At 35.6% G+C, this 10,997-nt stretch overlaps 1 pseudogene; it reads left to right on the forward strand.

Annotated features, from left to right (window-relative positions):
• The first annotated feature begins 7,146 nt into the window (after window positions 1–7,146).
• On the forward strand, window positions 7,147–8,304 carry LOC140852163 (ribonuclease 3-like protein 2; annotated as a pseudogene).
• Window positions 8,305–10,997: the final 2,693 nt, after the last annotated feature.

Genomic DNA, 10,997 nt, shown 5'->3' on the forward strand with positions numbered 1-10,997 from the left:
GCAGTATGTTTAGATTTGATTTTGAATTAATATACTTTGTATGTTTATTTTTAGTATATAATTATTGTTTAATTTATTTAGCTAAAGTATTCATTACTTACATGATTATTTAGCATATAATTCTATACTAATTATACTATTTTTCTACATTTGGAAAGCTAGTTTGGCTCAAAAATTCATTATGAGAATGACTAAAGACAGAATTTTGATATCTTTATTTTAAATTACATCTTATTAATATTTGATGTAGGACTATAGAGTAATGTTGGTTTAGATTTAGTTATTTATATTAAAGTTTAAACATTAGTTATTTAAATTTAATTCATTGTTTGTTTATCATGATATATTGATGCTTTATATACGTGTAGAGCGAGTTTTCTATAAGTATGCAACTATTGCTACGACTCTTATCTCAAGGTTTCGGGTCACTTGGACTGCTTGTAGCTCATCACGGCTTAAAATTCAAAATATGTCCAAGCAAAAATAAGCCTCTTAGGAATCAGAACTCCAAAAAGCTATACCAAACCGAGTGATGGATCTCATTGAGGGGTGTCTAGAGAGGCAATAGGCTTCTCTAATGACGCTTTCAAAAGAAATCAAAATTGCGGAGTTCAAATGAGATCCAGTACAAAGACGATCATCAAGCGGGGACCTGAGAGTGGGTGAGTAGAGAAAGGGCTTCGAATGGTGTGCACTTGACCATGCTAGGAAATCTATGTGTGGATATCATGCTCAGCATCCCGAGCTTACCTCTGGCATGGACTGACAAGCAGCGGGCTTACATGGAGAGCTTGGCAGCTTCTCCTCTCGAGAAGGTTGTCAAGAACCGAGTTTTCTTACGATTTTAGTCTTTATTCCCACTATTTGATACATTGCTCCATTGTTTGATTGCGAATCTTGATTGCTTTTCTTCTAATAACTCCATATTTTGGAACATTGATATAATAGTAAACTTGATGGTAGTGTTGAGCTCTTGCTGAAAGAATTGTTTAAGTAATATTTGAAATGTAAAAGCATGATTAGAATTGATCATGGTACAGAATTTGAAAATCAAGCTTTTGACAAATTTATCTTTGAAAATAGTATCGATCACAACTTCTCTGCACTTAAGACACCTAAGTAAAATAGGAGGTAGAATGAGAAAAAGGACTTGGTAAGAGATGGTATGACCATACTTTGTAAAAACAACCTACCAAAATATTTTTGAGCATAAGTTATAAACAATACATATTATGTGCTAAATAGAGCATTAATTAGACTAATTTTAAAGAAAATCCCCTATGTGTTTTTCAAAGAAAAAAATAAAATATTTCTTATTTCAAAAGAGTTTGATGATGTCAAAAGAGTTTGCATACAAATCATGATTATTAATAATGCTTTTGAGAGTGATTGTAGAATTTCTTAAAATGCTCAAAGATTGATTTTATCCAAGAAGAAGTCCACTCAAATTTAAGTAAACTTATATTTCAAGTCAAAGATTTAAGTTTTGGAAGTAAAGAAAATGAGTTCGGCATGAAAAAAATTGAATTAAAGAAAGTCTAGCCTAGAAAAATTTCTCAACAAATCCATTTATTCATAAATTAAGTTTGAAAAAATAAATCTAGCTTATAATATATTGAATAAAAAAAGCTACTTAAAATCAATTTTGATATACATAGCATGCCTTTGAGTCGACCAAGAAAGTCACGTAGCTGATCCAATCTCAATACGAGGAAAAAAGATAGAAAGAAATGAAATTCAGATAATCTTTCTTAGCTTATCAAGCTTTCATATTCATCGACCCAGACAGAATTATAGCCAACTCACCTATCTGCACAATCGACGTAGTTTCAAACTCAAGATGAAGATAGAAGATTAAATATTTCAGAAGTTCTCCTGAGCCGATCAAGAAAACAAAATAGCCGATCACGATTGGAGCTCAACCAACTCACAAGAATAAGATAGCCAATTCAATCTCAAAGATAGAAGAATATGGAAAGTAATAAAATTTACAAATTCTTTGATCTAATCCAAAAAATTAATTAGTCAACCAAATCATGAATGTGAGCCAACGAAAAAAATATTTAAGTTGACTGACTCTAAGACGGACAGAATAGATAGAAAGTTGAAAAATTTATATATATTCTTAAGCCATCTCAAGATTTTACTTAGTCAACTCAACACTTCAGATTAGCCAACTAAGAGTTTGAATGATCCAACTTATAGATTTCTTATAGAATAATGATGAATTTTTTAGATTTTTTTAAACAATCATATTTTATTTATTACGGCTATTTTCAAACTTCTAATAGTTAAAGCATTAATTACAGATATTTTTGATATCATAAAAAAGAAGAATTCAAATTGGAAACTAAGAGATTGAATTTATTGAGCTTTTTCTTCAAGTTATTGAATGGAACAAAAAGAAAGAGAGGGAGAAAATTAATAGAGCTTTTAATTCAAACCTTTCCAAATTTACTCAATTAAAAAAGAGATAAAGAGTATATTGAATTGAGCTGACAACTACTGAGCAAAAGCATTTAAATCTTCATCAAATCCTCTCCCAAGAATTCAAAGAAGAAGTTAGTAATTCAAGAGCTCATTCACACCAACTTTTTATAGAGTTTGATGTTTCAATTTTTTGTGCTTTCAGACTCTTGTACATCTTTCTTTATCCATTGTTATAAGTTTTTTAGGGAAAAACTTAAAATTATTAAATGGTTGGTCCAAGCCATAAATTAGATATTATAAAATTTTAGTTGGTAAGTTGAAAAAAATCAACTGAATTGATTGTGAGCTCGAAAATAATTAATTTATAAGATTTTGATTGATGAGCCAGAAAAAATCAACTAAGTTTGATTGTGAATTCATGAAAATAATCAAACTATAATCTTGAGAAATTATTGTTGAAATTCTCAAGTAGATTTACTTGGTAAGTAGATGTAAGTACTAAGTTGAGCACCGAATCATTATAAATCTTATGTATTTATGATTGTATATTTGTATTTATACTTTATCTTCTATTGCATACTTACTTTCTGCTAAGCATTCCACAAACACTCTTAAATTTGTTATTAGGCCTAAGTTCTTTAATAATTTTTAAAAAAATTAATTCATCCTTCCTCTTAGGTTACCACCTCTAGAAAACAAAGGAGAAGTGCTAGAGGATATTGCCAACTCTAAGACATTCATTGAAAAGTACAATCTGACAAAAAAATTATTGTTCGAGCCAATAAAGGAGCTATATTATTTAATTATTGGTTCAACAAATCATTGCATATTGTTGTTATTGCCTCAATAATGGCACAAGCTATTGAGGTGTTCATAACAACTGCTAATTCAATATTATTGGCATGAACTTCACAATGAATAGGAGTGTTAAAATTTATTACCAAGTCTTAATTTTATTAGAATTTCTATTTAGTTGGCCATAATTCTAATAGTGCTAGGATTCAAGTCCACTTTAGTTAGGTTGACTCTTAGGCATAATGTATTAGAGTTTATTTATTAGTTGAAGTTTGGATAGTGATATTTTTGTTTCTTAACTAGTGAGAGGTGTTGATATTATTGTCTTGCAGTGGGATAAGAATTAGAGAGAAAGGGGGGGGGGGGAATTATTTGTGCACCATGGGCGGTGTAGAAAATCCAACATAGAGTGCACTGCCTTATCCAATAGGTCTATGTAGCCACCGCTTTCCAACGCACATTTAATGTTTATAGTTTCACTTTTTCGTTTAAAATTTTAAATGACAAAAATATCCCTTCTCTTTGAAAAAATTTATGACATTCTGTGGCATAGTATGTCATCTTATATCAAATTATGACTTTCTGCATGCAGGATGTCATAATATGATCCAAAAAATTATGACATCCTAGCATATTATGATATGCTGCATCAAATTATAACTTTCTGCATGCAAGATGTCATAATACGGCTCAGGATGTCATAAAATAGGGGGGGCATTTTTGTTCAACCACTTTCAATACACATTTAATGCCTGCAGTTTTTTTTATTTAAAAATTTTAAATGATAAAAATATCTTTACTTTTTGAAAAAAAATTATGACATTCTGTATTAAATTATGATATCCTGTTTGTCAAATTATGACTTTCTGCACGTAGGATATCATAATATGGATGTAAGATATCATATTTTTTTTCAAAAAGCAGGGGTATTTTCATCATTCAAAATTTTAAATAAAAAAATAAAACTGCAAGCATTAAATGTGTGTTGAAAAGTGATGGCTACGTGGACCAATGAGATAAGACGGTACCCTTCGCATCGATTTTCTACACCGCTCACGGTGCACAAAGAATTTCTCGGGGGGGGGGGAGGGGAGGCATGGTCCTTATAGGGGAGAGAAGCTTTTGGGCTTTTATTTTTTAATTAAAAATTTTGTTCCCTCTTGAAATTTTTTCCTTCTCTAAATTTTTTTCTTCCAGCATTTGTTCCCTATTTTTTTTCTTGATATTTGTTCTGGATTGTGGATCAACACAATCGATTCACTCCAAATAGTGTGTTATCCTAAACTCGTGATAGGGTAATATTAATGCCACATTTTTTCTTCCAGCATTTGTTTCCTATTTTTTTTTTCTTGATATTTGTTCTGGATTGTGGATCAACACAATCGATTTACTCCAGATAGTGTGTTATCCTAAACTCGTGATAGGGTAATATTAATGCCACATTTCTAGCTAGTGACAAGGCAACTATAATGCAATATTTCTAACTTGTGATAGGTAATGATAATGCCACATTTCCAACCTATGACAAAATAATGATAATGCCATATTTCTAACCATTGATATGGCAATTATAGTATCACATTATTGCTAGGCAATCATAAAATTGCTAGTTTAAAGCATCACATTCAACTACTTAGTATATAAAATTCAATTTTCTGCATATCAAACAAAAGTGTATATACACACATAGGTCATCGAGCATAAGAATAATTATCTATATCAATAACAAAGTCCAAATGAAACATTTATCAGTCCAAGATACATATAAGATATTCAAATAATTTAAAATCAATATTTGACAACTTCGATGGGACTTTGGATCAACTTTAGATGTGAGCCCGAACTGACAGGCTCCGTATCTAATCGACCTCGGATGTATATCCAAATTGATGGGCTCTATCTCGAATTGACTTTGGATACTAGCCTGAACTCCCGGTCTTTGCATTGGATCCACCTTGGACATGAGTCCAAGCAATGTACTCAAGTCGAACCATCTCTACAGCAACCGCCAGGCTTAAGAAAATAAAAAGCAAACACAAATCCACATTGAAAGATGAAGAGGAAATCTATTTCATTGATAAAAATGTCCATTACAAGAGATCAAGAACACAAAAATATAAAGACAAATTAAAGAGCCTCCTCAGTGGCAGGGTTGGGTGCAAGCTCGACTGCGGACTCAGGGGCGATCTCAGACTCGATGGTAAATAATGGTGCAGTTTAGTTCTCCTCTCTTCGGTCTCGTTATCACTGGCCTTCAGATGAATAAAAAAATATTCATTGCAACGATGATATCATCTCAAATTTATAATAAATCAATAAAAAATTTTATATTAAATAAATTATCGTATATTACATCAATTTTTATGAATAATATCTCATCTTATTTTATATATTTTATATATTTTTAATTTTTTATTAATTTATTATAATGAGTGAGCAGCCTGGGCTTAGCAGGTGTCAAACCGCGGCAATGAGCTACAGCAGATCCTTCCGCGACCTTAGCCTCGAAAGCGACAGAAGCCTTGAACTCCGCGATGGTTCGGAGCTTGGCCTCTGCAGCCACCATCGACTTTTCCTCAGTAGCTTGGGCCGCTGCCGCTTCATCCTTCTCTTCGGACATCATCGAGGCTGCCTTGCTGATCTCCAGTTAACTCCTTCTCGAGATTGGCAACCTTCCAATGATACTGTTCGGCTGCCGCTGTCCCTCCGATCTTCTCCCGAGCGGACGGGAGCTCGGACTTGACCCGCAATATCTCTTCCTCAACCATTTTTTTGGCGTCTTCAACGGCCCTTGTTCGAGCTTTGGAAGTCCGGAGCATGTTCTCGCCCTCTCGTCGAGGACAGTGATATGGTGGGCCAACAGAAAAAGAAAAATGGCAACGAACAACTTGCAGCCAAAGATTTTCACTCCTCCTTTGGTTCCCATATCCTCCATCCACGCTCTCAAGTCCCTCCAAACGACCACCGTCGATGCCATCAATAGCCCTTGCCACCTCCATTGCCTCCTCTTCTATCTCAAATTTCATCGCGGTAAGCCTCTTGCATGTCCTCCCCCTTCCCTTCCCTTCCCATCTCCTCCACAAAAACGCTCTTGAATCCCTCCTACTCGTCACCTCCAAGTGGCAGACGGCCATCTCCGCTATCTTGGACTTCACTGTGCCGCCATCCTCATCCTTCGCAACTGTCCACCCCCTAAAAATTGCTAAACCTAGAGAAGATAACTAAACGCTTCATGAACCACCGATCCCGCTAATGTAACCCACAAAATTCCAGATATATATACTCCTTCATAAATTCCAAAACATGGGCGTTCGCTTTCCCTCCCAATCTCCTTCCTTTGCTGTTGCTCTCTTAATTCCCTCATCTCTTCCTTGGCCGGTGGCCCTCCTCCTCCGCCGCCTTGTCTACCTTGTCATTGCCGCCGCCGGCACGTGCAGCGGCCGCCATTATATTACTCTCCCCTACTACGTCGCAAGCCCAAACTACTTGACCCTTCCGTACTAGCAGTCTCTTGAGGGCAAGACTTTTACGTCCATATTATACCAAACTTTCTATTCATATACTGAATCGATCTAATTACACACCTGTAATGATTAATGAATAACGTACGGCAGAATCTTTTTCTTTTCTTTTTTTTTTGGTAAATATTCTTTTTTCTTGACTCCGATTCCTGCTAGGATTTACTTAATTATCTACGCTCTGACTTCGTATCGGTTTCTAATTCCGATTTTTTTTTTTTTTTTTTTGAGAAATAATTCCGATTTCTTTTTAACTCATAAGCCCAGTACCGTAGCTGACTTGAGCCGGTGAGCGGAGGTTTTCTCTCGTCGAGGCCGTGACGAAGAAAAAACGCCAGATTTCACTTTTGACGCCCAAAGGTTGAAGCCAAAGCCCGCCAACCGCGCTGATCACCGGCGGATGATGCTCGGCCCAACCGTCGCCGGCTTCGTAGCCTTCCCCTCACCGCCTCTGGTCGACGCCAGCGACGATGGGATGCGCGTGGCGGTGGCGACGGTGGAGCGTCTCCTTGGGTACTCGTTCCGAGACCGGAGGCTCCTCGAGGGAGGCGCTGACCCACCCGTCCTACCAGGAGCACCCGACGTACCAGCGCCTCGAGTTCGTCGGGGACGCCGCCCTTGGCATGGCATTCACCAACTATGTCTACCTCACCAATCCCGACGCCAAGCCCGGCCGGCTTTCCACCCTCCGCGCCGCCAATATCTCCACCGAGAAGCTCGCCCGCGCCGCCGTCCGCCACGATCTCTACCGCCTCATCCGCCGCAACTCCCCAGACCTCGATCGCAATGGTATCCGCCCGTCCATCCTTCTGAATTACCGATCGTAAAAAACACGGGAACATCTTTTGAATTGTTGATTGATTTCCTGATCAGGTGGCCGAGTTCACTCGATCGGTGCTGAGAGAATTGGAGGACGGGGAGGACTTGGAGCCCTACGGCGGCTGCAGCATCAAAGCCCCCAAAGTACTAGCCGATATCGTCGAGTCCATCGCCGCCGCCGTCTACATCGACTGCGACTTCAATCTTGAGTTGCTCTGGAAGGTAGATATATAGTTGAACCCAGAATATTCTTGGTTTTGCTTTCACCTCTCGTTTGCTTTTTATTGGATCCTAAAATCGATTGCCTTCATCATTGGGCTGGGAGCAGGTAACGAGGGGGATGTTGGAGCCGATAATTACTTTGGAGACTTTGCGTGAGCAGCCGGTGACGACGCTCTACCAGTTCTGCCGGAAGAATAAGAAGAGTATCCACTTCAAGCACCGGAAGATTGGAAAAATGAACGTGATGAACGTATTTGTCGATGGCCAGCCCATCGGAATTGGATCATCAAAACAGAAGATAATCGCGAAACTCAATGCTACAAGGGATGCATTGGAGAAGCTATCTTGCCCCAAGGCAGGGTTCATGGATATTGAGCCCGCTCTGGCTGAAGGGGATGGAGCAGGTGAGCAGATACAAGGATCGAAACAAAAGCTTCATAAGCTGTGCAACAAAAAGTCAGCTGGTCATTTTCTCTCCGATAAGCAACAAGTGCGAGCTCTAATCCATTCTCTTCCCTGATAATTGGGAGCATACGAAGATTAATCTAACCCATAATGATAGCATCAAGAATTCACTGATGTGCCCGCTATATGGAACTCAAAGACGAGTGCTTTATGATGGTAAGGCTTTCCGGGCAAGTCTTTGTGGCCAAGTCTAGCTCCCCAAAAAATTTCGGGCTCTAAACGCAAAAGGTATTGGAACAAGAAAGGGAAGATAAAAGAAGGTAGATCTAAACCTAAGAAAAACAAGACCAATCGCAAGAAAAAGTGTAAGCAGTCTGAGAGAAAGAAAGATAAGACCAAGACAAAATGTTACACTTGTGGCACATTAGGTCATTTTGCTCGGTGAGTGCTCCGAGCAAAAGAAGGTATACATAATCTTATTTCTCCGATGTGACATATATGTTTCTAATTTAATATTATTTATTGAATCTTATCATTTATGGATTGTAGACTCAGGAGCTACAGAATCAATATAGCTAGCGCTGAGGAATGTTTGTGGAGTATCATCGAATCCTAGCTGGAGTAAGATGGATTTTATGTAGGAAACAATGCTAAAGTCAAGTTCCAAAGAAAATTGGCACTTGCAAATTAGATTGGCATGGTAGCCGATCTTATTCCTATATGATGTCTACGTGCATTCGAACTTCGATGAAGTTTGATCTTTGCAATTATTCTTCTAAGTTTCAGTTTTAGTTTAAACTTTAGGTTTAATGGTGTGGACTTGTTTAATGATATTATTTATTATGGTTCTAGTTATATAATGAATGATTTATTGTGATAGATGTTGAGCACTATATTATAATTATGACAATGGTTATTTTTTATTACATATCTCTATTAGCAATAGCAATGCAGATATGAGTATTTGGACATGTTAGATTAGAATATATGGGCAAGATTGAATGAATAGAATGGGCAAGCGAAGAATCAATTGGGGTCACTCTTCAAAGTAAAAATGCCCATTGTGAGCATTATTCAGCTGAAAAATGATTAGAAAATCATTTGGCAAAGCAACTAGAGCCAAACTTCATTGCAATTAATACATTCTGACATCTGTGGTTCAATGATGGAAGAATAAGATGAGAGGCTTTGTATTTTGTTATATGTATAGATGATTTTACATGTTATGGCCATGTCTATCTAATTTTTCATAAGTCTGAAGCACTAGAGTGTTTTAGATTATATGTAAATAAAGTAGAGAATCAGTTAGAAAAGAGAATAAAGGACTTTAAGAACAGATCAAGGGTGTAAATACACTACAAAAAAAAATGGCAAAAAATTTTGTCAAAAAAAGTCCATTTTTTATCGCTAAAATTTTTACGATGAAAAAAAATTCATCACAGAATTGTTGCTAAAGTCCCGTTGTAATAAATTATGACTGACTTTTTACGACAAAATTTATTTTATCGTAAAAAATAAATTTTAGCAAAAAAATAGCATTTTGTCACAAAAAAGTCTCATCCAGTGACAAATATTTCATCATAAAAAGATACAAAATTTTATCATAAAAAATTTTTCATCACTAAAAGGAGCAAGATTTTATTCCATATGCATTATTAAGTGACAAAAACTTTTAATCGCTAAAAATCTAACTTTGTGATAAAATTTTGTCGCTAAAAATTTTGCTTTGTGATAAAATATTTTGTCATAATAGATTCTTAAGCATAAATTTTAAGCAACAAAATTTTTTCATCACTAAAGATTGAATATTGCGATAATATTTTTATCATAATAGAATTTTTAATACAATATGATACATACTTTAAGCGATAAAATATTTTCACCAAAAAAGTAGTTTTAATGATAAAATTTTTTATCACAAAAAGTTAATCTATAATTTAGAAATAATTTTTGGTGACAAATTTGTTATCAAAAAAGTTAACATACCAATAAAAAAATTTTTTAGTGACAAATATATTATCACAAAAAAAATTAACCTACCATTAAGGATAAATTTTATTATTACAGAAAGTTAACTTATCATTAAAAATAATTTTTAGTAACAAAATTTATTGTCATAAAAAGTTAACCTGTCATTAATGACAAAATTTATTCATAAAAAAATTAACCTGCTATGTTTTCTTCAAATAAATAAATAAAATATATTAAAATTTAAATTAATTAACATATTCATAATAATTCAAATATCCTTCAAATACATCGTCATATAAAGATTCCTACATCAATACAGAAATTCACGTATTAGCGACGGTAAAAAAGCCATCGCTAATAGAGCTATTCACCGATAGAATATTACGATTAAAAATTTTTTTATTGCTAAAAATAGATAAATTATTAGCAATGGCTTAATTGGTTATTAGCATGGAAGTACCATCACTAATAATTATTAGCAACGACTTTAGAGATGGAATACATGCCGTCGCTAATAATTGAAATTTTTTTTTAATTTTATTATAACGTTATTAGCAATGAAAAATTTTATTAGCGACGGTATTTTACCATCACTAATAACATTAGCGATGATAATTTTGCCATCACTATTACTATCCTATTTCACCTCCGTCCAATTTCTCACTTTTCATTTTTTCTCTTCCCCACCTCTTTCCTCCACCTTCGATCTCCCCGTCGCCCCTCTCTTTACCTACCTCCAGTCTCCCTCTTTTCTCCACCATCAGATCCCGCCTTCCTGAGCCCTTGGCCGTTTTCTGCCTCCCCAAGCCTCCGGTTGCCTCCCTAAGCCCTCGACCC

The sequence above is a fragment of the Elaeis guineensis genome, chromosome 10 (genome assembly GCF_000442705.2).
Source record: "Elaeis guineensis isolate ETL-2024a chromosome 10, EG11, whole genome shotgun sequence".
Classification (NCBI taxonomy): Eukaryota; Viridiplantae; Streptophyta; class Magnoliopsida; order Arecales; family Arecaceae; genus Elaeis; species Elaeis guineensis.